Raw genomic sequence first — 26,497 nt, forward strand, 5'->3', positions numbered from 1 at the left:
CCCAATCTTTCCCCAACACCTCTGTATGCCTGTCCCCATCCCAGTCAACCCAAAACCTCTCTCTGTCTTGTCCCCATCTCGATCTCCTAACACCTCTCTCCACCTGTCCCTATGTCAATCTCTCTCCCAGTCAGACCGCATCCAAATCTCTCTCCCCATCACCTCATGCTGCCTGTACTATCCCAATTTCCCAATACCTCTCTCCGTCTGTTCCATCCTATCTCTTCCCAACACCTTTCTCCGCCTGTCCCCATCACAATCTCATCCCACCACTCTCTACCTGTTCCCATCCCAATCACTCCCCAACACCTCTCTCCGTCTGTCCCATCCCAATCTCTTCCCAATACATTTCTCTACCTCTCATCTCAATCTCTCCCCATCACCTCCCTCGTCTGTCCCATTCACAATCTCTTCTGAACACCTCTGCCTGCCTGTTCCCAACCCAATCTCACCCCACCACTCTCTGCCTGATCCCATCTGAATCACTCCCCAACAACTCTCTATGCCTGTCCCCATCCCAGTCTCTCCCCATCAATTCTGTCTGTCCCATTCCCAATCTCTTCCGAATACCTCTGTAAGTCTGTTCCCATCCCTATCTACCCCCAACACTTCTCACCGTTTGACCCCATCCAAATCTCTTCCCAACTCCTCTCTGCCTGTCATCCCAATGTCTCTCTATTGTCACTCTCCTCCTGTCCAGATCCCAATCCCTCCCCATCACTTCTCTCTGTCTGCCCCATTCCAATCTCTTCCGAACACCTCTGTCTGCCTGTTCCCATCTCAATCTCACCCCAACAGCTTGATCCATTGTCCCTATCACAAGCTTTTCCCAACTCCTCTTCCCACCTGTCCCCATTCCAATCTATCTTCACCACTTCTTTGTCTTTCCCCATTCCCAACACCTCACTGCGTCTGTACTCATCCCAATCTCCACCCAACACCTCTCTCCGCCTGCCTGCATCCCAATGTCTCCTCAATACCTCTCTTCATCTGTCTCCATTGCAACATCTCCCCAACACCTTTCTCCACCTGTCCCCATTCCAATCTCACCCCAACACCTCTCTCCATTTGTCGTCATCCCAATCTCCTCCCATCACCTCTCTCTGTCAGTTCCATCTCAATCTCTCCCCAACACCTCCATCTGTTCCCATCCCAATCTCTCCCAACACCTCTCTCCACTTATCCCCATCCCAATCATTCTTCAGCACCACTCTCTAACTATCCCCATCCCAATCACTCCCAAAAACTTCTGTCACATCCCAATCCCTCCCTAACATTTTACCCCATTCCAATCTCTTCCCAACCCCTTTCTGACTGTCCCCATCCCAGACTCCCAACCTTTCTCCACCTGTCCCCATCCCAATCTCTCTCCATCTGTCCTCATCCCAATCTTTCATCAACACCGCTCTCCACCTGTCCCAATCTCAATCTCTCTCCACGTCAGACCGCATCCCAATGTCTCTCCCCATCATTTCTCTCCACCTGTCCCAATCACAATCTCTCCTTCCACCGCTCATCTTAATCTATTCCCAACACCTGTTTCCATCTGTCCCCATGCTAATCTCTCCCCAACACCTCTTTCTGCCTGTCTCATCTAAATCTCTTTCCAACACCGCACTGTCTGTTCAGATCCCAATGTTTCCCCAACACCTCTCTCCACCTGTCCCCATCTCGATTACTCAACACCTCGCTGCCTGTCTCCATCCCAATCTCTTACCAATACCTCTGTTTGTCCCCACCCCAATCTCTCCCCAACACCTCTCTCTGCCTGTTCCCATCCAATCTCTCTCCAACTGCTCGATCCATCTGTTCCCATCTCAATCTCTCTTAACATGGCCCCATCGCAATCTCTCCCTCTCCCCGTCAGTCCCCATTCCAATCATTCCCCAACGCCTGTCTGTCCACATCCCAATTTCTCCCCAACACCATTCTCCATCTGTCCCCTTCTCAGTATCACCCCAGCACCTATCTCTGCCCTTCCCCATCCCAATCTCTCTCCCTATTCCCACCTGTCTCAATTTGTCTCTGCCCAACACCTCTGGCTGCCTGTCCGCATCCAGATCTCTTTCCACCACCACTTTCCAACTGCCTTCATTCTAATTTCTCCTGAACACACCTCTTTGTCTATCCACATCCCAATCACACCCAACATCTCTGTCGGACTATCTCCATCTAATCTCTCCAACACCTTTCTCTGCCTGTCCCATCCCAATCAATTCCCAGCTGCTCTGTCTGTCTGTCTGTCCCCATTGGAAAGCCTCCACAACACCTCTCTCTGTCTGACCTATCCCAATCTCTTCCCAACATCTGTGTTTGTCCCCGTCTCTATCTCTCCCCAAAACTTCTCTCCATCTATCCCCATCTCAACATCTCCCAAACACCACTCTCTGTTCTTCCCTATTGCATATTTTCTTGAGCACCTGTTTGTCCCCTTCCCAATCTCTTCCCATCACGTGTCTGTCCCCATCCAATCACTTCCCAACACATTTGTCCATCCCCATTCCAATCTCTTCCCATCACATCTGTCTGTCCCCTTCCCAATCTCTTCCCATCACATCTGTCTGTCCCCATCCCAATCTCTTCCCATCACATCCATCTGTACCCATCCCAATCTCTTCCCAACACCTTTCACCATGTGATCCCCAACCCCTCGATCCATCTGTTTCCATCCTAATCTCTTCCAACACATCTCTTCGTCTGTCCCCATCCCAATTGCTTCTGTTTCTGTACCGTCTATCCTCTCCCCATCACTCCTCTCTGTTTAGTCATTTACCACATCGTGCTATCAGAGACACCCTGTGAAATACTACTATCGTTTCTCATCTGGACGGTGTGAAAGCGCATCCATTACTATTAATATTACAGTAATTCTCACACTGCCATCTTATCAATGTGAACATGGAAATCTTGCACATCTTGTAATCTTTGATTTGTAAACCTTGTACATTATATTTTTAAGGTAACTTATATTTTTATTCTTTCTTACTTCTAATATTTGTGCACAGTGAAACTGTAATTTCGTTTGGGATCAATAACATATCTATCTGCCTGCATACCAATCACCTCAGATAATCTGTGCCCATCCCATCCTCTCCGCCTGCTACCATTGCAACCACTCGCCATCACCTGTTTGTCCCCATCCCAATCTGTCCTGAAAACCTCTCTCCATCTGTCCCCAGCCCAATCGCTACCTTTTCTGTCCCCAGCCCAATCTCTCCCTTTTCTGTCCCCTGCCCAATCTCTCCCCATCACTTTTCTCTGACTGCTTAGTCGTTTGCCACATCCTGTTATTGCAGACATCCTGAGCAATACTACTACCACTTCTCATCTGGACAGTGTGAATGCATCCATTACTGTATAATTATCACTGTAGTTCTTGCACTACCACCTTATCAATGTAAACTTGGAAATCTTGCAGATCTTGGAACCCTTGACTTGTAAAGCTTGTACATCTTATTTTTAAGGCAATTTTTTTTATTCTTTCTTACTTCTAATAATTGTACATTGTGCACTTGTAATGCTGCTGTGTTGGGAAGTGATTGGTATGTGGGTAGATAGAGAGATGTGTCATTGATCCAGAAGGAAATCACAGTGTCACAGTAGCGCTCACTGTCTCCAGCACAATCTCTCCCCGTCACCTCTCTCTGCATGTCCCCATCCCAATCTCTTCTCTCTCTGTCCCATCTGCCTTCTTCTCAAAATCTCTGACCAACTGTCTCCATCCCAATCTCTCCCCAACACCTCTTCGCTTGTCTCCAACCCAATTTCTCTTTCCCTGTCCGCACCTCAATCTTTCTCTGCTTGTCCCTATCTCAATCTCTCCATTTGTCCCTGTACTCTCACCTCACCTCTATCCCATCCTCCTTCTGCACCAACTCTCTCAGCCCCATTATCTCTCTCCACCGTCTTCCTCATTCCTGCCTCCCACCTCCTGTCCTTGTCTTTCTCTATTTCCCTACCCCTAATATCGATTCCTCCCTCTGTCCCTACCACCCCTCTCTCCCCTTTGCCTCTCCTGCATACTTTACCCACCATTTGCTATCAACCCTCTTTCTGCCGTCGCCCTGTTCCATTCTGTCCCCAAAACCCCTTCTCTGCTCTTTACCCCTCTCCCTCTCTCCACTTCCCCGATGTCCTTCCCACACCTCCATTCCACTGCCCTCTTTCCCATCGCTTTCCTCTTTACCTGTCCCACCCTCCCCTTTCCTCGTCCCTCCTACCCCCTCTCCCACTCATCCCATGCTCCCTCTCTCCCCATCCTTCAGCCTCTCTCCTTCTCCAAGTCTCGTACCCATCTCTCTACCTTGCACCTGCCCCTCTCACACTCCAAATCCACTTACCTCCTGTCTGTGCCCATTCTCAGCCATATCCGCTTACTTCCCCTGTGTGATTCTCCCAAACTTCTCTTCATCTTCCAGCCCTACCCCTTCTCCATTTTCCCACACCTGCTCCTCTCTGTCCATGTTCCCGTCTCTCTTCCTCTCCTGTCTACATCCCTCTCTCCTTCCCTCACTGTCAGTCTCCCAATAACCTTACCTCGCACTCTTCCCCAACAAACCCCTCTCCCTCTAACCCTGTCCCTCACCCCCCTCTCCCTGCATCTCCTTTCCCTGGTCCATTGCCTCCCATTCTCCATCCCACTGACCCCACCCCTCTATCTCCTTCCCCTCTTTATCTGTCCCTGCACCCTTTTCTCCCCCTCCCCGCTCTTCCCCATCCCTGTCTCCTCTCCATCCCCTACAGCCTGCTGTCTCTCCCTGACCTCACGCTCTCCATGTTCCCGTACTCCGGTGCCCCCAACCTCCCCCCTCACCTTCCCGTCCTTTCCCTGCAGCCTCTCTCCCTCCCTCTTCTACCACTCATTCTCCAACCCCTGTCTCTATATTTTTCTATTGCCCCGCGCTCTCTCATCGCCCCCGCCCCGCTGTCATCCCACTCACACACTCTCTAACCCTGTCCCTTCCCCTAAGCCCTGTGTCTCTCCCTCCTCTCGTCGTCTCCCGTTCTGCTTTCCCTGCAGCGAGCTCCGATCCCGGCTCCGGCCCGGATCCCTGCCTCTCCTGTCGGGAAGCACGGAGGCCTTTGTTCAGCCGGGTTAGGCAGGGGCCTTCTGCGGCAGCTGCTCCTCCCCCCAACCCCACTCTCTTCCTCCTGCCCCCCACCCCCCACCGTCCATCCCGGCTCTCTGTGACACGAGGGAGGGTCCAAGCCTCCCCCCCAACCCCCTCCCACACCCACCCCTGCCCCTCCGCTCACCCACGGCCCAGCTCCCATTCACAGGCTGCAGAGCCTTTCGCCGGTCCGGTCAGGGAGGAGTGCCCATCCCCCCGTGCTGGCTGTCCGTCCCCTCCCCCTCCCCACCCGCACCCCCCCCCCCCAATCCGCGCCGCTCAGCCCGCCCCCAGCTCCCGGCCCCCGGAGAGGCCACGGCCCTCCCCTCCAACACACATGCAAGCCAGCCATAGGCTGGTTGCTGCGGCGCAGCGCATTATGGGAAAAAGGACCAGCCATTGTCGAGCAGAAGCAACGCTGGAAGACAGAGGGGAGCGGAATGGGGAAGGGAGGTGGCGAAGACAAGAGAGAGGGAAGAGAGGAGAGGGGTGTGGAAGATGACAGCAGAGAGGGAGGGGGTGGGGTTGGGGAGAGGTAGAAAATTGGGGGGAGGGGTGGAACATGGGGGGGAGGGGTGGAACATGGGGGGGAGGGGTGGAACATGGGGGGGAGGGGAGGAACATGGGGGGGGAGGGGAGGGGATGGAGGGGAGGGGAGGGGATGGGATGGGGGGAGGGGAGGGGATGGGATGGGGGAGAGGGGAGGGGAGGGGGAGGGGGAGAGGGGAGGGGAGGGGGAGGGGGAGGGGGAGAGGGGAGGGGAGGGGGAGGGGGGAGGGGAGGGGAGGGGGAGGGGGGAGGGGAGGGGGAGGGGGGAGGGGGGAGGGGAGGGGGAGGGGGGAGGGGAGGGGAGGGGGAGGGGGGAGGGGGGGAGGGGAGGGGAGGGGGGGGAGGGGGAGGGGGGAGGGGAGGGGAGGGGGAGGGGGAGGGGGAGGGGGAGGGGGAGGGGGGAGGGGGGGGAGGGGGAGGGGGGAGGGGGGGGGGGGGGGAGGGGGGAGGGGGGAGGGGGGGGGGGGGGGGAGAGGGGGGAGGGGAGGGGGGGAGAGGGGGGAGGGGGGAGGGGGGAGAGGGGGGGGGGAGAGGGGGGAGGGGGGAGAGGGGGGAGGGGAGGGGGGGGAGGGGGGGGGGGGGGAGGGGGGAGAGGGGAGGGAGGGGGGAGAGGGGAGGGGAGGGAGGGGGAGAGGGGAGGGGAGGGAGGGGGGAGGGGAGGGGGGAGGGGGGAGAGGGGAGGGGGGGGAGGGGGGAGAGGGGAGGGGGGGAGGGGAGGGGGAGAGGAGGGGAGGGGGAGAGGAGGAGGGGGGGAGGGGGAGAGGAGGAGGGGGGGAGGGGGGGGAGGGGAGGGGAGGAGGGGGGGAGGGGGAGGGGAGGGGGGAGGGGGGAGGAGGGGGGGAGGGGGAGGGGAGGAGGGGGGGAGGGGGAGGGGGGAGGCGGGAGGGGCTGGGGTATAAGGGAGGGGTAGGGGTGGGGCCTAGAGGGAGGGGGTGGGGCATGGGCGAGAGGTAGTGAGGTAGGGAGTGGGGCATAGAGGGAGGGGAGGGGGAGAAGAGGGAGGGTGGCAGTTGGGGAGTAGCATTTTTTCCTTTGGTACTCATGCTCCCTGACACTTAAGGACCTCTGGCATGTTCCTGGTGTCTTCCCTGATAAGAACTGGGTTATTACACAACACCCAATCTAAAATAGCCTTTCCCCGCAACATGCACAAAATGCTGGTGGAATGCAGCAGTCCAGGCAGCATCTATAGGAAGAGGTACAGTCGACGTTTCGGGCCGAGACCCTTCGTCAGGACTAACGGAAAGAAGAGATAGTAAGAGATTTGAAAGTGGGAGGGGAAGGGGAGACCCGAAATGACAGGAGAAGACAGGACGGGGAGGGATGGAGCCAAGAGCTGGACAGGTGATTGGCAAAAGGGATACGAGGCTGGAGAAGGGGGAGTATCACAGGATGGAAGGCCTTGGAAGAAAGAAAGGGGGAGAGGAGCACCAAAGGAAGATGGAGAACAGGCAAGGAGTTATTGTGAGAGGGAAAGAGAGAGAGAGAGAGAGAGAATGAATGAATGAATGAATGAATGAACAAGCAGGATCTCCCAGTGGCCACACATTTTAATTCCGTGTCCCATTCCCATTCCGCTATGTCTCTCCATGGCCTCCACTACTGTTGAGATGAAGCCACACTCAGGTTGGAGGAACAACACCTTATATTCCATCTGGGTAGTCTCCAACCTGATGGCATGAACATTGACTTCTCAAACTTATGTTAATGCCCCACCTCCCCCTCGTACCCCACCTGTTATTTATTTATGTATTCATTTATTTCTCTCTCTCTCTCTCTCTGTCCCTTTCACAATAACTCCTCGCCTGTTCTCCATCTTCCTCTTGTGCTCCCCTCCCCCTTTCTTTCTCCCCAGGTCTCCCGTCCTGTGATACTCCCCCTTCTCCAGCCTCGTATCCCTTTTGCCAATCACCTGTCCAGCTCTTAGCTCTATCTCTCCCCCTCCTGTCTTCTCCTATCATTTCGGGTCTCCCCCTCCCCCTCCCACTTTCAAATCTCGTACTATCTCTTTTTTTCTGTTAGTCCTGACGAAGGGTCTCAGCCTGAATTATCGACTATGGATGCTGTCTGGCCTGCTGCGTTCCACCAGCATTTTATGTGAGTTGCTTGAATTTCCAGCATTTGCAGATTTTCTCCTGTTAGCCTTTTCCTGAGTAGGCTCAAGCACAAGCTGCTCGAAAAAGCCATCTCGTAGGCATTCAACAAATTCCCTCTCTTGCGATCTGACACCGACCTGATTTTCCAAACGCCCTTGCATATTGAAGTCCCCCATTACAATTGTGACATTACCCTATTACATGCCTTTTCCAGTTCCCTTTGCAATCTCACCCCACATCCTGGCTACTATTTGGAGGCCGATATGTGATTCTCAGGATGTTTTTTTTTACCTTTGCAGTTTCTTCACCCACAGATTCAACATTCTTTGACCCTACGTCACCTCTTTCTAAACATGTAATTCTATCTCTCACCAACAGAGCCACACCAATGCCTCTGCCTTCCTGCCTGTCCTTTTGATACAAAGTTTATCCTTCGATGTTAAGCTCCCGACTATGGCCTTCTTTCAGCCAAGACTCAGTGATGCCCACAACGTCATACCGACCAATCTCTAACTGTGCCACAAGTTCGTCCGAATGCCACGTGCATTAACAAACAGCACCTTCAGTCCAGCATTCTTCGCCCTTTCAAATTTAGCCTTTGTGGTACAATTTAACTCTATTCTCTTTCTGCAGTTGTACCCAATCATTAGCTTGTCCTTCCTTACATTCATGTTACACCCGTCATCTACTTGTAAACCCGCTGGCTCGTCCTCAGCTCGGAGATCCCCATCCCTCTGCCATGTTAGTTTAAACTGCTCCCAACAGCTCTAGTAGGGGGAGAGGGGCAGTGGGAGAAAGGGGTGTGAGGAGGGGGAAAGGGAAAAGGTTGTGCGGAGCGAGGGGAGAATGGGTGTGCGGAGGAGAGAGGTAAGGAAACAGCAAGAGGGGAGGGGGAAGGGTATGAGGAAAGGGAGAAAGGGGTATGAGGAAAGGGAGAAAGGAGTGTGAGGGAAGGGAGGGGGAATGGGGAACAGGGTGTGGGGGAAAGTGGGGGGATGGAAGAAAGGAGGGAGAGGGTCAAAAGAGGAGGGGGAATGGGAAAGAAGAGTGGGAAGGGGAACAGTGAGGAGGAAGGGGTCACAGAGGTGTGGGTAAAAGGGAGGGGAATAGTGTATGGGGAAAAGGGAAGCATGAATAGGAGCAAGAAAAGGAAGGGGAGGATGGAAAGAGGAGGTGAAGGTACGGGGAAACGGGTAAACTGGAGGAGGTAGAAAGGAGTGGGGATGGGCAGCGGAAAAGGGGAGTGAGGAATGGGGTGAGGAGAAAGGAGAGTGGGGAATGGGAAGGGGAAAGGAGAGTGGGGAATGGGAAGGGGAAAGGAGAGTGGGGAATGGCAGGGGAAAGGAGAGTGGGGAATGGCAGGGGAATAGGGGAGTGTGGAATGGGCAGGGGAAAGGGAAGCGGGGAATGGGCAGGGGAAAGGGAAGCGGGGAATGGGCAGGGGAAAGGGAAGCGGGGAATGGGCAGGGGAAAGGGGAGTGGGGAATGGGCAGGGGAATAGGGGAGTGTGGAATGAGCAGGGGGAAAGGGGAGTGTGGAATGGGCAGGGGGAAAGGGGAGCGGGGAATGGGCAGGGGAAAGGGGAGCGGGGAATGGGCAGGGGGAAAGGGAGTGGGGAATGGGGAATGGGCAGGGGAATGGGGAATGGGCAGGGGGAATGGGGAATGGGCAGGGGGAAGGGGGAATGGGCAAGGGGAAAGGGGAGTGGGGAATGGGCAGGGTGAAAGGGGAGCGGGGAATGGGCAGGGGTAAAGGGGAGTGTGGAATGGGCAGGGGGAAAGGAGAGTGGGGAATGGGCAGGGGAAAGGAGAGTGGGGAATGGGCAGGGGAAGAAAGTGGGGAATGGGCAGGGGAAAGGGGAGTGGGGAATGGGCAGGGGAAAGGGGAGTGGGGAATGGGTAGGGGAATAGGGGAGTGTGGAATGGGCAGGGGAAAGGGAAGCGGGGAATGGGCAGGGGAAAGGGAAGCGGGGAATGGGCAGGGGAAAGGGAAGTGGGGAATGGGCAGGGGAAAGGGGAGCGGGGAATGGGCAGGGGAAAGGGGAGTGGGGAATGGGCAGGGGAATAGGGGAGTGTTAAATGGGCAGGGGAGTGGGGAATGGGCAGGGGAAAGGGAAGCAGGGAATGGGCAGGGGAAAGGGAAGCGGGGAATGGGCAGGGGGAAAGGGAAGCGGGGAATGGGCAGGGGGAAAGGGGAGTGGGGAATGGGCAGGGGGAAAGGGGAGTGGGGAATGGGCAGGGGGAAAGGGGAGTGGGGAATGGGCAGGGGGAAAGGGAGTGGGGAATGGGCAGGGGGAAAGGGGAGTGGGGAATGGGCAGGGGAATAGGGGAGTGTGGAATGGGCAGGGGAAAGGGAAGCGGGGAATGGGCAGGGGAAAGGGAAGCGGGGAATGGGCAGCGGAAAGGGAAGCGGGGAATGGGCAGGGGAAAGGGGAGTGTGGAATGGGCATGGGGAAAGGGGAGTGGGGAATGGGCAGGAGAAAGGGAAGCGGGGAATGGGCAGGGGGAAAGGGAAGCGGGGAATGGGCAGGGGGAAAGGGAAGCGGGGAATGGGCAGGGGGAAAGGGGAGCGGGGAATGGGCAGGGGGAAAGGGGAGTGGGGAATGGGCAGGGGAAAGGGGAGTGGGGAATGGACAGGGGGAAAGGGAGTGGGGAATGGGCAGGGGGAGTGGGGAATGGGCAGGGGGAATGGGGAATGGGCAGGGGGAAAGGGGAGTGTGGAATGGGCAGGGTGAAAGGGGAGCGGGAAATGGGCAGGGGGAAAGGGGAGTGTGGAATGGGCAGGGGAAAGGAGAGTGGGGAATGGGTAGGGGAAGAAAGTGGGGAATGGGCAGGGGAAAAGGGGAGTGGGGGAAAGGGGAATGGGCAGGGGAAAGGAGAGTGGGGAATGGGCAGGGGAAAGGGGAGTGGGGAATGGGCAGGGGAAAGGGGAGTGGGGAATGGGTAGGGGAATAGGGGAGTGTGGAATGGGCAGGGGAAAGGGAAGCGGGGAATGGGCAGGGGAAAGGGGAGTGGGGAATGGGCAGGGGAAAGGGAAGCGGGGAATGGGCAGGGGAAAGGGAAGCGGGGAATGGGCAGGGGGAAAGGGGAGTGGGGAATGGGCAGGGGAAAGGGAAGAGGGGAATGGGCAGGGGAAAGGGAAGCGGGGAATGGGCAGGGGAAAGGGAGGGGAAGGGAGGGGGAATGGGCAGGGGAAAGGGGAGCGGGGAATGGGCAGGGGGAAAGGGGAGGGGAATGGGCAGGGGAAAGGGAAGCGGGGAATGGGCAGGGGAAAGAAAGGGCAGGGGAAAGGGAAGCGGGGAATGGGCAGGAGAAAGGGGAGTGGGGAATGGGCAGGGGAAAGGGAGTGGGGAATGGGGAATGGGCAGGGGGAAAGGGGAGTGGGGAATGGGCAGGGGGAAAGGGGAGTGGGGAATGGGCAGGGGAATAGGGGAGTGGGGAATGGGCAGGGGAATAGGGGAGTGGGGAATGGGCAGGGGAAAGGGAAGCGGGGAATGGGCAGGGGATAGGGAAGTGAGGAAAGGGAAGCGGGGAATGGGCAGGGGAAAGGGAAGTGGGGAAAGGGAAGCGGGGAATGGGCAGGGGAAAGGGGAGTGGGGAATGGGCAGGGGAAAGGGAAGCGGGGAATGGGCGGGAAGTGGGGAAAGGGAAGCGGGGAATGGGCAGGGGAAAGGGGAGCGGGGAATGGCAGGGGAAAGGGAAGTGGGGAAAGGGAAGCGGGGAATGGGCAGGAGAAAGGGGAGTGGGTAATGGGCAGGGGAAAGGGAGTGGGGAATGGGGAATGGGCAGGGGGAAAGGGGAGTGGGGAATGGGCAGGGGGAAAGGGGAGTGGGGAATGGGCAGGGGAATAGGGGAGTGGGGAATGGGCAGGGGATAGGGAAGTGGGGAAAGGGAAGCGGGGAATGGGCAGGGGAAAGGGAAGTGGGGAAAGGGAAGCGGGGAATGGGCAGGGGGAAAGGGGAGCGGGGAATGGGCAGGGGAAAGGGAAGTGGGGAATGGGCAGGGGGAAAGGGAGTGGGGAATGGGCAGGGGAAAGGGGAGTGGGGAATGGGCAGGGGAAAGGGGAGTGGGGAATGGGCAGGGGAAAGGGAGTGGGGAATGGGCAGGAGGAAAGGGGAGTGGGGAATGGGCAGGGGAATGGGCAGGGGGAAAGGGGAGTGGGGGAAAGGAGAGTGGGGAATGGGCAGGGGGAAAGGGAAGCGGGGAATGGGCAGGGGGAAAGGGAAGCGGGGAATGGGCAGGGGAAAGGGGAGTGGGGAATGGGCAGGGGAAAGGGGAGTGGGGAATGGACAGGGGAAAAGGGAGTGGGGAATGGGCAGGAGGAAAGGGGAGTGGGGAATGGGCAGGGGGAAAGGGAGTGGGGAATGGGCAGGGGAAAGGGGAGTGGGGAATGGGCAGGGGAAAGGGGAGTGGGGAATGGACAGGGGAAAAGGGAGTGGGGAATGGGCAGGGGGAATGGGGAATGGGCAGGAGGAAAGGGGAGTGTGGAATGGGCAGGGGAAAGGGGAGTGGGGAATGGGCAGGGGAAAGGGGAGTGGGGAATGGGCAGGGGAAAGGGAAGCGGGGAATGGGCAGGGGGAAAGGGAAGCGGGGAATGGGCAGGGGGAAAGGGGAGCGGGGAATGGGCAGGGGGAAAGGGGAGTGGGGAATGGGCAGGGGAAAGGGGAGTGGGGAATGGACAGGGGGAAAGGGAGTGGGGAATGGGCAGGGGGAGTGGGGAATGGGCAGGGGGAATGGGGAATGGGCAGGGGGAAAGGGGAGTGTGGAATGGGCAGGGTGAAAGGGGAGCGGGGAATGGGCAGGGGGAAAGGGGAGTGTGGAATGGGCAGGGGAAAGGAGAGTGGGGAATGGGTAGGGGAAGAAAGTGGGGAATGGGCAGGGGAAAGGAGAGTGGGGAATGGGCAGGGGAAAGGGGAGTGGGGAATGGGTAGGGGAATAGGGGAGTGTGGAATGGGCAGGGGAAAGCGAAGCGGGGAATGGGCAGGGGAAAGGGGAGTGGGGAATGGGCAGGGGAAAGGGAAGCGGGGAATGGGCAGGGGAAAGGGAAGCGGGGAATGGGCAGGGGGAAAGGGGAGTGGGGAATGGGCAGGGGAAAGGGAAGCGGGGAATGGGCAGGGGAAAGGGGAGTGTGGAATGGGCAGGGGGAAAGGGGAGCGGGGAATGGGCAGGGGAAAGGGAAGCGGGGAATGGGCAGGGGGAAAGGGCAGGGGAAAGCGGGGAATGGGCAGGAGAAAGGGGAGTGGGGAATGGGCAGGGGAAAGGGAGTGGGGAATGGGGAATGGGCAGGGGGAAAGGGGAGTGGGGAATGGGCAGGGGGAAAGGGGAGTGGGGAATGGGCAGGGGAATAGGGGAGTGGGGAATGGGCAGGGGAATAGGGGAGTGGGGAATGGGCAGGGGAATAGGGGAGTGGGGAATGGGCAGGGGAATAGGGGAGTGGGGAATGGGCAGGGGAAAGGGAAGCGGGGAATGGGCAGGGGATAGGGAAGTGAGGAAAGGGAAGCGGGGAATGGGCAGGGGAAAGGGAAGTGGGGAAAGGGAAGCGGGGAATGGGCAGGGGGAAAGGGGAGCGGGGAATGGGCAGGGGAAAGGGAAGTGGGGAAAGGGAAGCGGGGAATGGGCAGGAGAAAGGGGAGTGGGTAATGGGCAGGGGAAAGGGAGTGGGGAATGGGGAATGGGCAGGGGGAAAGGGGAGTGGGGAATGGGCAGGGGGAAAGGGGAGTGGGGAATGGGGAGTGGGGAATGGGCAGGGGAATAGGGGAGTGGGGAATGGGCAGGGGATAGGGAAGTGGGGAAACGGAAGCGGGGAATGGGCAGGGGAAAGGGAAGTGGGGAAAGGGAAGCGGGAAAGGGAAGCGGGGAATGGGCAGGGGGAAAGGGGAGCGGGGAATGGGCAGGGGAAAGGGAAGTGGGGAATGGGCAGGGGGAAAGGGAGTGGGGAATGGGCAGGGGAAAGGGGAGTGGGGAATGGGCAGGGGAAAGGGGAGTGGGGAATGGGCAGGGGAAAGGGAGTGGGGAATGGGCAGGAGGAAAGGGGAGTGGGGAATGGGCAGGGGAAAGGGGAGTGGGGAATGGGCAGGGGGAAAGGGGAGTGGGGGAAAGGAGAGTGGGGAATGGGCAGGGGGAAAGGGAAGCGGGGAATGGGCAGGGGGAAAGGGAAGCGGGGAATGGGCAGGGGGAAAGGGAAGCGGGGAATGGGCAGGGGAAAGGGGAGTGGGGAATGGGCAGGGGAAAGGGGAGTGGGGAATGGGCAGGGGAAAGGGGAGTGGGGAATGGGCAGGGGAAAGGGGAGTGGGGAATGGACAGGGGAAAAGGGAGTGGGGAATGGGCAGGAGGAAAGGGGAGTGGGGAATGGGCAGGGGGAAAGGGAGTGGGGAATGGGCAGGGGAAAGGGGAGTGGGGAATGGGCAGGGGAAAGGGGAGTGGGGAATGGACAGGGGAAAAGGGAGTGGGGAATGGGCAGGGGGAATGGGGAATGGGCAGGAGGAAAGGGGAGTGTGGAATGGGCAGGGGAAAGGGGAGTGGGGAATGGGCAGGGGAAAGGGGAGTGGGGAATGGGCAGGGGAAAGGGGAGTGGGGAATGGGCAGGGGAGTGGGGAATGGGCAGGAGGAAAGGGGAGTGTGGAATGGGCAGGGGAAAGGGGAGTGGGGAATGGGCAGGGGGAAAGGGGAGTGGGCGAAAGGAGAGTGGGGAATGGGCAGGGGGAAAGGGAAGCGGGGAATGGGCAGGGGAATGGGCAGGGGGAAAGGGAAGCGGGGAATGGGCAGGGGAAAGGGGAGTGGGGAATGGGCAGGGGAAAGGGGAGTGGGGAATGGGCAGGGGAAAGGGGAGTGGGGAATGGGCAGGGGAAAGGGGAGTGGGGAATGGACAGGGGAAAAGGGAGTGGGGAATGGGCAGGGGGAATGGGCAGGAGGAAAGGGGAGTGGGGAATGGGCAGGGGTAAAGGGAGTGGGGAATGGGCAGGGGAAAGGGGAGTGGGGAATGGGCAGGGGAAAGGGGAGTGGGGAATGGGCAGGGGAAGAGAGTGGGGAATGGCAGGGGAATAGGGGAGTGTGGAATGGGCAGGGGAAAGGGAAGCGGGGAATGGGCAGGGGAAAGGGAAGCGGGGAATGGGCAGGGGAAAGGGAAGTGGGGAATGGGCAGGGGAAAGGGGAGTGGGGAATGGGCAGGGGAAAGGGGAGTGGGGAATGGGTAGGGGAATAGGGGAGTGTGGAATGGGCAGGGGAAAGGGAAGCGGGGAATGGGCAGGGGAAAGGGAAGCGGGGAATGGGCAGGGGAAAGGGAAGCGGGGAATGGGCAGGGGAAAGGGGAGTGGGGAATGGGCAGGGGAAAGGGGAGTGGGGAATGGGCAGGGGAATAGGGGAGTGTTAAATGGGCAGGGGAGTGGGGAATGGGCAGGGGAATAGGGAGTGGGGAATGGGCAGGGGAAGGGAAGTGGGGAAAGGGAGCGGGGAATGGGCAGGGGAAAGGGAAGGGGAAAGGGAAGCGGGGAATGGGCAGGGGAAAGGGAAGCGGGGAATGGGCAGGGGAAAGGGGAAAGGGAAGTGGGGAAAGGGAAGCGGGGAATGGGCAGGAGAAAGGGGAGTGGGGAATGGGCAGGGGAAAGGGAGTGGGGAATGGGGAATGGGCAGGGGGAAAGGGGAGTGGGGAATGGGCAGGGGGAAAGGGGAGTGGGGAATGGGCAGGGGAATAGGGGAGTGGGGAATGGGCAGGGGAATAGGGGAGTGGGGAATGGGCAGGGGAAAGGGAAGCGGGGAATGGGCAGGGGATAGGGAAGTGGGGAAAGGGAAGCGGGGTATGGGCAGGGGAAAGGGAAGTGGGGAAAGGGAAGCGGGAAAGGGAGTGGGGAATGGGCAGGGGAAAGGGGAGTGGGGAATGGGCAGCGGAAAGGGGAGTGGGGAATGGACAGGGGAAAGGGAGTGGGGAATGGGCAGGGGGAATGGGCAGGAGGAAAGGGGAGTGTGGAATGGGCAGGGGAAAGGGGAGTGGGGAATGGGTAGGGGAAGAAAGTGGGGAATGGGCAGGGGAAAAGGGGAGTGGGGGAAAGGGGAATGGGCAGGGGAAAGGAGAGTGGGGAATGGGCAGGGGAAAGGGGAGTGGGGAATGGGTAGGGGAATAGGGGAGTGTGGAATGGGCAGGGGAAAGGGAAGCGGGGAATGGGCAGGGGAAAGGGGAGTGGGGAATGGGCAGGGGAAAGGGAGTGGGGAATGGGGAATTTGGGAATGGGCAGGGGGAAAGGGGAGTGGGGAATGGGCAGGGGAATAGGGGAGTGTGGAATGGGCAGGGGAAAGGGAAGCGGGGAATGGGCAGGGGAAAGGGAAGCGGGGAATGGGCAGGGGAAAGGGAAGCGGGGAATGGGCAGGGGAAAGGGAAGTGGGGAAAGGGAAGCGGGGAATGGGCAGGGGAAAGGGGAGTGTGGAATGGGCAGGGGGAAAGGGGAGTGGGGAATGGGCAGGGGAATAGGGGAGTGGGGAATGGGCAGGGGAATAGGGGAGTGGGGAATGGGCAGGGGAATAGGGGAGTGGGGAATGGGCAGGGGAAAGGGAAGCGGGGAATGGGCAGGGGATAGGGAAGTGGGGAAAGGGAAGCGGGGAATGGGCAGGGGGAAAGGGGAGCGGGGAATGGGCAGGGGAAAGGGAAGTGGGGAATGGGCAGGGGGAAAGGGAGTGGGGAATGGGCAGGGGAAAGGGGAGTGGGGAATGGGCAGGGGAAAGGGGAGTGGGGAATGGGCAGGGGAAAGGGGAGTGGGGAATGGACAGGGGAAAGGGAGTGGGGAATGGGCAGGGGGAATGGGCAGGAGGAAAGGGGAGTGTGGAATGGGCAGGGGACAGGGGAGTGGGGAATGGGTAGGGGAAGAAAGTGGGGAATGGGCAGGGGAAAAGGGGAGTGGGGGAAAGGGGAATGGGCAGGGGAAAGGAGAGTGGGGAATGGGCAGGGGAAAGGGGAGTGGGGAATGGGTAGGGGAATAGGGGAGTGTGGAATGGGCAGGGGAAAGGGAAGCGGGGAAAGGGCAGGGGGAATGGGCAGGGGAAAGGGAAGCGGGGAATGGGCAGGGGAAAGGGAAGTGGGGAAAGGGAAGCGGGGAATGGGCAGGGGAAAGGGGAGTGTGGAATGGGCAGGGGGAAAGGGGAGTGGGGAATGGGCAGGGGGAAAGGGGAGTGGGGAATGGGCAGGGGAATAGGGGAGTGGGGAATGGGCAGGGGAATAGGGGAGTGGGGAATGGGCAGGGGAAAGGGAAGCGGGGAATGGGCAGGGGATAGGGAAGTGGGGAAAGGGAAGCGGGGAATGGGCAGGGGAAAGGGAAGTGGGGAAAGGGAAGCGGGAAAGGGAAGCGGGGAATGGGCAGGGGGAAAGGGGAGCGGGGAATGGGCAGGGGAAAGGGAAGTGGGGAATGGGCAGGGGGAAAGGGAGTGGGGAATGGGCAGGGGAAAGGGGAGTGGGGAATGGGCAGGGGAAAGGGGAGTGGGGAATGGGCAGGGGAAAGGGGAGTGGGGAATGGGCAGGGGAAAGGGGAGTGGGGAATGGACAGGGGAAAGGGAGTGGGGAATGGGCAGGAGGAAAGGGGAGTGTGGAATGGGCAGGGGAAAGGGGAGTGGGGAATGGGTAGGGGAAGAAAGTGGGGAATGGGCAGGGGAAAAGGGGAGTGGGGGAAAGGGGAATGGGCAGGGGAAAGGAGAGTGGGGAATGGGCAGGGGAAAGGGGAGTGGGGAATGGGTAGGGGAATAGGGGAGTGTGGAATGGGCAGGGGAAAGGGAAGCGGGGAATGGGCAGGGGAAAGGGGAGTGGGGAATGGGCAGGGGAAAGGGAGTGGGGAATGGGGAATTTGGGAATGGGCAGGGGGAAAGGGGAGTGGGGAATGGGCAGGGGAATAGGGGAGTGTGGAATGGGCAGGGGAAAGGGAAGCGGGGAATGGGCAGGGGAAAGGGAAGCGGGGAATGGGCAGGGGAAAGGGAAGCGGGGAATGGGCAGGGGAAAGGGAAGTGGGGAAAGGGAAGCGGGGAATGGGCAGGGGAAAGGGGAGTGTGGAATGGGCAGGGGGAAAGGGGAGCGGGGAATGGGCAGGGGAAAGGGAAGCGGGGAATGGGCAGGGGGAAAGGGCAGGGGAAAGGGAAGCGGGGAATGGGCAGGAGAAAGGGGAGTGGGGAATGGGCAGGGGAAAGGGAGTGGGGAATGGGGAATGGGCAGGGGGAAGGGGAGTGGGGAATGGGCAGGGGAGTGGGGAATGGGCAGGGGAATAGAGGAGTGGGGAATGGGCAGGGGATAGGGAAGTGGGGAAAGGGAAGCGGGGAATGGGCAGGGGAAAGGGAAGTGGGGAAAGGGAAGCGGGGAATGGGCAGGGGGAAAGGGGAGCGGAGAATGGGCAGGGGAAAGGGAAGTGGGGAAAGGGAAGCGGGGAATGGGCAGGAGAAAGGGGAGTGGGGAATGGGCAGGGGAAAGGGAGTGGGGAATGGGGAATGGGCAGGGGGAAAGGGGAGTGGGGAATGGGCAGGGGAATAGGGGAGTGGGGAATGGGCAGGGGAATAGGGGAGTGGGGAATGGGCAGGGGAATAGGGGAGTGGGGAATGGGCAGGGGAAAGGGAAGCGGGGAATGGGCAGGGGATAGGGAAGTGGGGAAAGGGAAGCGGGGAATGGGCAGGGGAAAGGGAAGTGGGGAAAGGGAAGCGGGAAAGGGAAGCGGGGAATGGGCAGGGGGAAAGGGGAGCGGGGAATGGGCAGGGGAAAGGGAAGTGGGGAATGGGCAGGGGGAAAGGGAGTGGGGAATGGGCAGGGGAAAGGGGAGTGGGGAATGGGCAGGGGAAAGGGGAGTGGGGAATGGACAGGGGAAAGGGAGTGGGGAATGGGCAGGGGGAATGGGCAGGAGGAAAGGGGAGTGTGGAATGGGCAGGGGAAAGGGGAGTGGGGGAAAGGGGAGTGGGGAATGGGCAGGGGGAAAGGGCAGGGGAAAGGGAAGCGGGGAATGGGCAGGGGAAAGGGGGCAGGGGAATGGGCAGGGGAAAGGGAAGCGGGGAATGGGCAGGGGGAAAGGGAAGCGGGGAATGGGCAGGGGGAAAGGGGAGCGGGGAATGGGCAGGGGAAAGGGGAGTGGGGAATGGGCAGGGGGAAAGGGAGTGGGGAATGGGCAGGGGAAAGGGGAGTGGGGAATGGGCAGGGGAAAGGGGAGTGGGGAATGGACAGGGGAAAAGGGAGTGGGGAATGGGCAGGGGGAATGGGGAATGGGCAGGAGGAAAGGGGAGTGGGGAATGGGCAGGGGGAAAGGGAGTGGGGAATGGGCAGGGGAAAGGGGAGTGGGGAATGGGCAGGGGAAAGGGGAGTGGGGAATGGACAGGGGAAAAGGGAGTGGGGAATGGGCAGGGGGAATGGGGAATGGGCAGGAGGAAAGGGGAGTGTGGAATGGGCAGGGGAAAGGGGAGTGGGGAATGGGCAGGGGAAAGGGGAGTGGGGAATGGGCAGGGTGAAAGGGGAGTGGGGAATGGGCAGGGGGAAAGGGGACTGGGGGAAAGGAGAGTGGGGAATAGGCAGGGGAAGAGAGTGGGGAATGGGCAGGGCGAAAGGGGAATGGGCAGGGGAAAGGAGAGTGGGGAATGGGCAGGGGAAAGAGGAGTGGGGGAAAGGGGCAGGGGAAAGGGGAGTGGGGGAAAGGAGAGTGGGGAATGGGCAGGGGAAAGGGGAGTAGGGAATGGGCAGGGGAAAGGGGAGTGGGGGAAAGGAGAGTGAGGAATGGGGAGTGAGGGGGGGAATTGGAGTTGAAATAAAATGGGGAAAGGGGAGTGTAAATGGGGGGGAAGGACGTGGGTAAGAGCAGGCACATTTCTTGCACACACAATCTCTCTTTCTCATGCACACAGTCTCTCACGCAGTCTCCCTTTCTCACACATGATCTCTCACGCAGTGTCTCCCTTTCTCATACAAGCACAGCCTCTCTTTCTCATGCAGTCTCACTTTCTCATACACGTACAGTCTCTAATGCACGGCTTCCCTTTCTCATACATACAGTCTCTCCCTTTCTCAAACACATAGAATCTCACGTACGGTTTCCCTTCCATTACACGTACTGTCTCTCCCATGCAGTATCTCCCTTTCTCATACATGCACAGTCTCTCTCACGCAGTTTCACTTTCTCATACATGCAGTCTCTTTCCCAGACACGCATTCTGTCTCATACACGCAGTCTCTCTCATGCATGCAGTCTTTGTCATACACACGCAGTCTCTTTCTCAGAGATGCACAATCTCCCTCTCATACAGAGTCTCTATTCCTCATACATGCGCAGTCTTTCTCATACTCAGTCTCCATCACAGTCTCTCCCTCTCACACACACTGTCCCTCTCACATGCAGTCTCTCTTCCTCTAACACATCGTCTCTCTCATGCACACAGATTGAGGAGCATGCCAGCTCCCTCTGGCTTCCATTTAGCTGTTAACTTTACAGCGCTGGTAAAGTTTATATCTAGCATGCAGTAACCAGGCCATCATTTCTTTGTCCTTGGGTCACCATGGGCCAGGTAGACGAAAGAGAAAGCTGTAAGTGGTTTAAGGAATAAAGTGGAATTGCTTGACCAGTGACATGTTTGACAAGGTACCGCATGGGAGGTTAGTTAGGAAAATTCAGTCACTAGGTATACATGGAGAGGTGGTAAATTGGATTAGACATTGGCTCAATGGAAGAAGTCAAAGAGTGGTGGTAGAGAATTGCTTCTCCGAGTGGAGGCCTGTGACTAGTGGTATGCCACAGGGATCAGTGCTGGGTCCATTGTTATTTGTCATTTATATCAATGATCTGGATGATAATGTGGTAAATTGGATCAGCAAATTTGCTGATGATACAAAGATTGGAGGTGTAGTAGACAGTCAGGAAGGTTTTCAGAGCTTGCAGAGGGACATGGACCAGCTGGAAAAATGGGATGAAAAATGGCAAATGGAGTTTAATACAGACAAGTGTGAGGTATTGCACTTTGGAAGGACAAACCAAGGTAGAACATACAGGGTAAATGGTAAGGCAGTGAGGAGTGCAGAAGAACAGAGGGATCTGGGAATACAGATACAAAATTCCCTAAAAGTGGCATCACAAGTAGATAGGGTCGTAAAGAGAGCTTTTGGTACATTGGCCTTTATTAATCAAAGTATTGAGTATAAGAGCTGGAATGTTATGATGAAGTTGTATAAGGCATTGGTGAGGCTGAATCTGGAGTATTGTGTTCAGTTTTGGTCACCAAATTACAGGAAGGATATTAATAAAGTTGAATGAGTGCAGAGAAGGTTTACAAGGATGTTGCCGGGACTTGAGAAACTCAGTTACAGAGAAAAGTTGAATAGGTGAGGACTTTATTCCCTGGAGCGTAGAAGAATGAGGGGAGATTTGATAGAGGTATATAAAATTATGATGGGTATAGACAGAGTGAATGCAAGCAGGCTTTTTCCACTGAGGGAAGGGGAGAAAAAAATCAGAGGACATGGGTTAAGGGTGAGGGGGGAAAAGTTTAAAGGGAACATTGGGGGGGAGCTTCTTCACAGAGAGTGGTGGGAGTATGGAATGAGCTGCCAGACGAGGTGGTAAATGTGGGTTCTTTTTTAACATTTAAGAATAAATTGGACAGATACATGGATGGGAGATGTATGGAGGGATATGGTCCGTGTGCAGGTCAGTGGGACTAGGCAGAAAATGGTTCGGCACAGCCAAGAAGGGCCAAAAGGCCTGTTTCTGTGCTGTAGTTTTTCATGGTTTCTATGTTACCATGGGGGAAATGTCAGGTCAGTGCAGACTCAGGCCAGAGAGTTGGAGGATAAGAGCACAGAGACGGCCTGCTGGCTAGTGAACATGCTGTAGTTAGAGACTCCCCTCAGGGCTAACTGGCGACCAGACCCTAATGTTGCAGGGAGGTGACCTGACACGTGATATGGGATGGCGAAATTGGGATGGATGGTGAAGAGAGGATCCCCCTCCAAGATACAGTCCTTCTTCTTATACAGCCAGACCAGTGGCCACAGAGCCCCAGATCCGGCCCATGGCACAGGGTGAGGAAGAGCAGGAGACTGGGGCAGGGGAACAGCATGAGAAACGGGGACCTGGGCAAGATAACACTGTGGGTCTCACTGAGACAGCAACCACCAGGGAGATCTCAACTAAGGAAATGGTGGAGTTAGGAGACAAGTATCAGCAGATGCCAGGGGAACTTCTGCACATGTGTTTGCTGAGGATATGGGATATGGTGGGGGAGGGTGTTGGAGTGTGTTTATCCAACAGGGAGATGGGTGTCCTGGAGTGGATTTTAATCAATGTCCTGAGAGGGCCATCCGCTTCCCACGTGGGTGAGGATATGCTACAGGGCAGAGTGACAGCAGCAGTCAAGGCCAAGGTCAGGTATCCTTCAGTCTTGGAGTGGGAATGGGTAGAGCACAGTGGAAGAAGGGACCAGAGCCCATTGCCAGTGGGCTCTGATCACAGTGACCGTGAGGGAGATAGGCTAACTTCGATCATAGTTTAAGCAGCAGCTGACGATTTAAACGTAGTGGTGCTGCCATTATTGGGACCAGCGATATGGGGTACTGTAGATGCCATCATCAGGTTATTGAAGGGAACAGTGTACGGTTTCCACAGCCGGCTGTGCAAATTCGACAAGCGGCCTGGGGGTGGAGGTGTGACCCATAAGGAAATATTTTTGGCATTACTCAGAGCTGGGGTTCCAATTCCCTTCCTCTGCCAAGAGGAGGGAGCACTGCCAGGGGAAGAGAAGCACGGAGAAAAGGGTCATTCTCCAAGCCATCTCCTGATAGGGGCTTCTTCCTATACAAAATTCCTCACGTTCCACTCAGGGTTCCCTGCTTCCTTCGCTGGAGACTCAGCAAAAGGAACTGGCAGAAGCTATGGCAGCAGAGGTCGGGGGAGGGGTGGGCCGTGCCCTCCTGCCCACTCATGTAGGGATAGGGATAGGCATAGGCTCACACGCCCTGCACCCCTCCCCGCAAAAGTGTGAATGTTTCAGTTTGAAAAATTCTGCATGAGATGAGATGTGACCAAATGTGAGTTCACTTGAGTGAGTGCGTGCTTGAATGAGAGTGCAAAGTTTGTCATGTGTTTGTTAAATCTGTATTGCAAGGATGTTTGAATTAGTCCTATGCTGCAGCAGAAAAGGTAACCGATTGAAATATTTCACTACCCGGAGAAGTGAACTTGTAGGAGCTCTAATCTTTTAATAAGGCTGTGCCTTTAAGTAGCAGTATGAATGTGTTAATGTTTCGGGAGCCCCCACCCTGTCATCTTTTCAAAGTCCGAGATAAATACACCATCAAAGTACATATATGTCACCATATATAACCCAGAGTTTCATTTTCTTGTGGGCATTTTCAATAAATCTATAAAATAATAACCAATACAGAATAAACGAAAGACTGTCCAATTTGGGCATTCAATCAGAGTGCAGAAGACAACAAACTGCACAAGTACAAAAATAAAGAAATAATAATACTAATAAATAATAAATAAGGTGAACATGAGGTGAGAAGTCCCTGAAAGTGAGTCCATTGGTTGTGAAAACATTCAGTGAAGTTGTGCCCTTTGGTTGAAGAGCCTGATGGTTGAGAGGTTTTCTTCACCTTTGTTCTTTGGAAAAAATATTATGGTTTTTATCCTGTGGAAATTAATAGTTTGTTCTACTTGTGAAGGCTCTGAGGAAAGTACAAGCATGGACTGAATTTGTTTTCAGAGATGAGTGAGTCTGGCATTCGATAGGTTGTGCCACATCCCATACTATGGACAGGTGGCAGGGCTGACGGAGCATTTGAATGGGCTTTTGAAACGGCAGATTAAGTTATTGACCCCCACCCTCGCCTTCAGGGGTGTCTATGAGTGTGCTGCAGCAGGTGGCAGACAGCCTGGACTCCTGGCCGGCAGATTAGGGAGGGTCCTCGATCCTGGATGTCCCAGCACTTGCCAGTATCAGATCCTCCAAAGTTGGAGGAGGTGGAGTTGCAGGAGGAATTGGGGTTGCAGGAGCCACCAGTGCGTGGGGAGATCGTGGTGCGAGAACCAGGGAATATGCGATGGGTGGCATTACTGGGGAATGGGGATAGTCTTTCTAAATACCCAGTGATTAACCAGGATGCAGAGAGTTTGTGTCTCCCTACGTGACAGTATGGCAAAGTGATGGATGCTGAAGGCAGTGGCAATGAAGGTGAGATCCACCACAGATTCCTATGGATGGTGTATGAGTTTGTGAGCCACACCCACACTTCAGACTGTTGGGTCTGTATAACCCACACCGGAGAAGGGCTGGTATCAATCCCCTTTAACCAAGAAGAACAAGAACTTGTCCAACCTCTCTTGCTTTGGCATTCTCCTTTTGCGGAAGACAGGAAGGAGTAGTCCATTCCAGCCAATCTTGCCCCATTGTATGGGAACAGCCTTAAAGAACTTGCATCTCTGTAACCCCCGGTAGAGTAAGTGTTTTAAGGGCTGGTACTTCCCTACGTGCAATTTGTCTGATCCCAAGGTCCTGACTTGGAGAAAAATCCTTCTGCCAACAGTGGAGGGGAAGGAGTGTTGGTGCAAGTGGTACAATGAGCACAGGCCCAGTCAGTGGGGCACAGCGAGTTTGAGCAGGAGCAGTACCCTGGGATGACACGGAATGGTGCTCGCTCCCTGGGCACTAAATGGTATGCAGTGCCCAGGTACATGGTGCCGTACATACACTGTACGGATCAATAGCCTGGATAGGCACCCTGCCCATGACGGGCATCGCAGAGGCAGAAAGATTGTGGATGATAAGCTTGGTGTGGTGAGGCTGTCTCAGGAACTGGTATGTATAGCCTCTGTGATGGAGACTCTGGCTAACAAGATAGCCACAGCACTCAAGCATACAGAGGATGTAATGATCGCAGCGTCAGCTGAGATTACGGCTGTTTGGATGGTGGCCTTGCAAAATTGGATGGCCTTGGACGACCAGCTCACGGTGAAAGGTGGCACCTGTGTTGTGATTGGTCCGGACAACACATCCTCAGTGAATCTGGGAACATTACTTACCTCGCTAATCATATCCACAGTCAGTAAATAAGATCAGGAAAGTTGGGAACTAGGTCCATTGCTACTACATCCCAGGGGAAGGTGATGGTCTGTGGCCATCAAACTTTACAACTCCTCCCTTGGAGGGTCAAACACCCTGAGCCAATAGGCTGGTCCTGGACTTATTTCATAATTTACCAGCAAAATTTACATATTATTATTAAACTATTTATGGTTCTATTACTATTTATTATTTATGGTGCAACTGTAACGAAAACCAATTTCCCCCGGGATCAATAAAGTATGACTATGAATGCTGGTGGAATGATAATTAAGGGTATAGTATTATGTTTTATCTGTAGTATAGTTGGGAATCCATAGGGGTTACACTAACCTGTGGGTGGTGTCACAGTGCTGTGGCCTTCGAGGGGTGAAATGTTGCAGTAAGTGTCTTAGCTTACCTGCTCACTGAAAGCCACTCCCCAGTGGGAAATGGGGACCTGCCCGTGTAAGAGCACTGCAGCCCTACCCAATAACTTCTGTTTAGCTGACAGCACTGGCAGAGTTTAAATCTGGCGATCTAGCATGCGATAACCACGTGGAAGATTGTAACATCAGACAGCAAGCTGTTGGTCTCCACGCTCGTTGTTTGCCGGAGAGATCTCCCTCTCCCTTGACGGAGAGAGAAAGCCTGTACGAGATACCGAAGTGCTGGGTTGTCGACTCTGGATCGACGTCTCTTTGGGGGGCTTTTGGGAGGGGGGTCAGTGCTTCTGCTGGTGCGAATGGGGGAGGGGAGGGGAGGGTGGAGGGGTCTTTGGGGTTCTGATGTTTCTATCATTCATTCTTTGGGCTCTCTAGTTTTGTGGAAGTCTGCAAAGAGCAAGAATTTCAGATTGCATACTGTGTATATTCTGTATTATTAATTTGAACCATTTGAAGAATCACTATATTGCAACTGAAGAATCATTAGGTTGCAAAGAATCACTCGACAGAGTCTCTATCTGTCTCTCTCTTATGTCCAGACACAGTCTCTCGTACAGTCTCTCTCGTACAGTCTCTCTCACACAGTCTCTCTCAAACAGTCTCTCACACACAGTCTCTCTCACACAGTCTCTCACACAGGCTCTCGTACATTCTGTCTGACACAGTCTCTCTCACAGTCTCTCACACAGTCTCTCGTACATTCTCTCACACAGTCTCTCAAAGTCTCTCACACACAGTCTCTCAAAGTCTCTCTCACACATTCTCTCTCACACAGTCTCTCGTACAGTCTCTCTCACACAGTCTCTCATACATTCTCTCACACAGTCTCGTACAGTCTCTCACACACAGTCTCTCGTACAGTCTCTCTTACAGTCTCTCACAGTCTCTCTCACACAGTCTTTCACACACAGTCTCTCACACAGTCTCTCTCACACAGTCCCTCACATGCAGTCTCTCACACAGTCTCTCTCACAGTCTCTCACACACAGTCTCTCACACAGTCTCTCACATGCAGTCTCTCACACAGTCTCCCTCACACAGTCTCTCACACAGTCTCTCTCACACAGTCTCTCACATGCAGTCTCTCACACAGACTCTCACACAGTCTCTCGTACATTCTCTCTCACACAGTCTCACACACACAGTCTCTCTCACACAGTCTTGTACATTCTCTCTCACACAGTCTCTCTCACAGTCTCTCTCACACAGTCTCACACACACAGTCTCTCACACGCAGTCTCTCGTACATTCTCTCACACAGT

General features: G+C 56.2%; 1 protein-coding gene across 8 annotated transcripts in view; it reads right to left on the reverse strand.

Annotated features, from left to right (window-relative positions):
- LOC134355351 (zinc finger protein 436-like) overlaps positions 1-26,497 on the reverse strand; it is a 139,203-nt gene that overhangs the window by 15,718 nt on the left and 96,988 nt on the right. Inside the window, exon 1 of one of the 8 annotated variants that reach the window (XM_063065109.1) lies at positions 5,257-5,343. The exons of 5 other annotated variants lie outside the window; for them this stretch is intronic. The gene's annotated coding sequence lies outside the window, so the exon portion shown is untranslated. Of the gene's footprint in view, positions 1-4,340; positions 4,485-5,256; positions 5,344-26,497 lie in introns of those variants that run through there. 2 more of the 8 variants (XM_063065115.1, XM_063065114.1) reach the window with 2 other exon arrangements.

The sequence above is a fragment of the Mobula hypostoma genome, chromosome 13, assembly GCF_963921235.1.
Source record: "Mobula hypostoma chromosome 13, sMobHyp1.1, whole genome shotgun sequence".
Taxonomy (NCBI): domain Eukaryota; kingdom Metazoa; phylum Chordata; class Chondrichthyes; order Myliobatiformes; family Myliobatidae; genus Mobula; species Mobula hypostoma.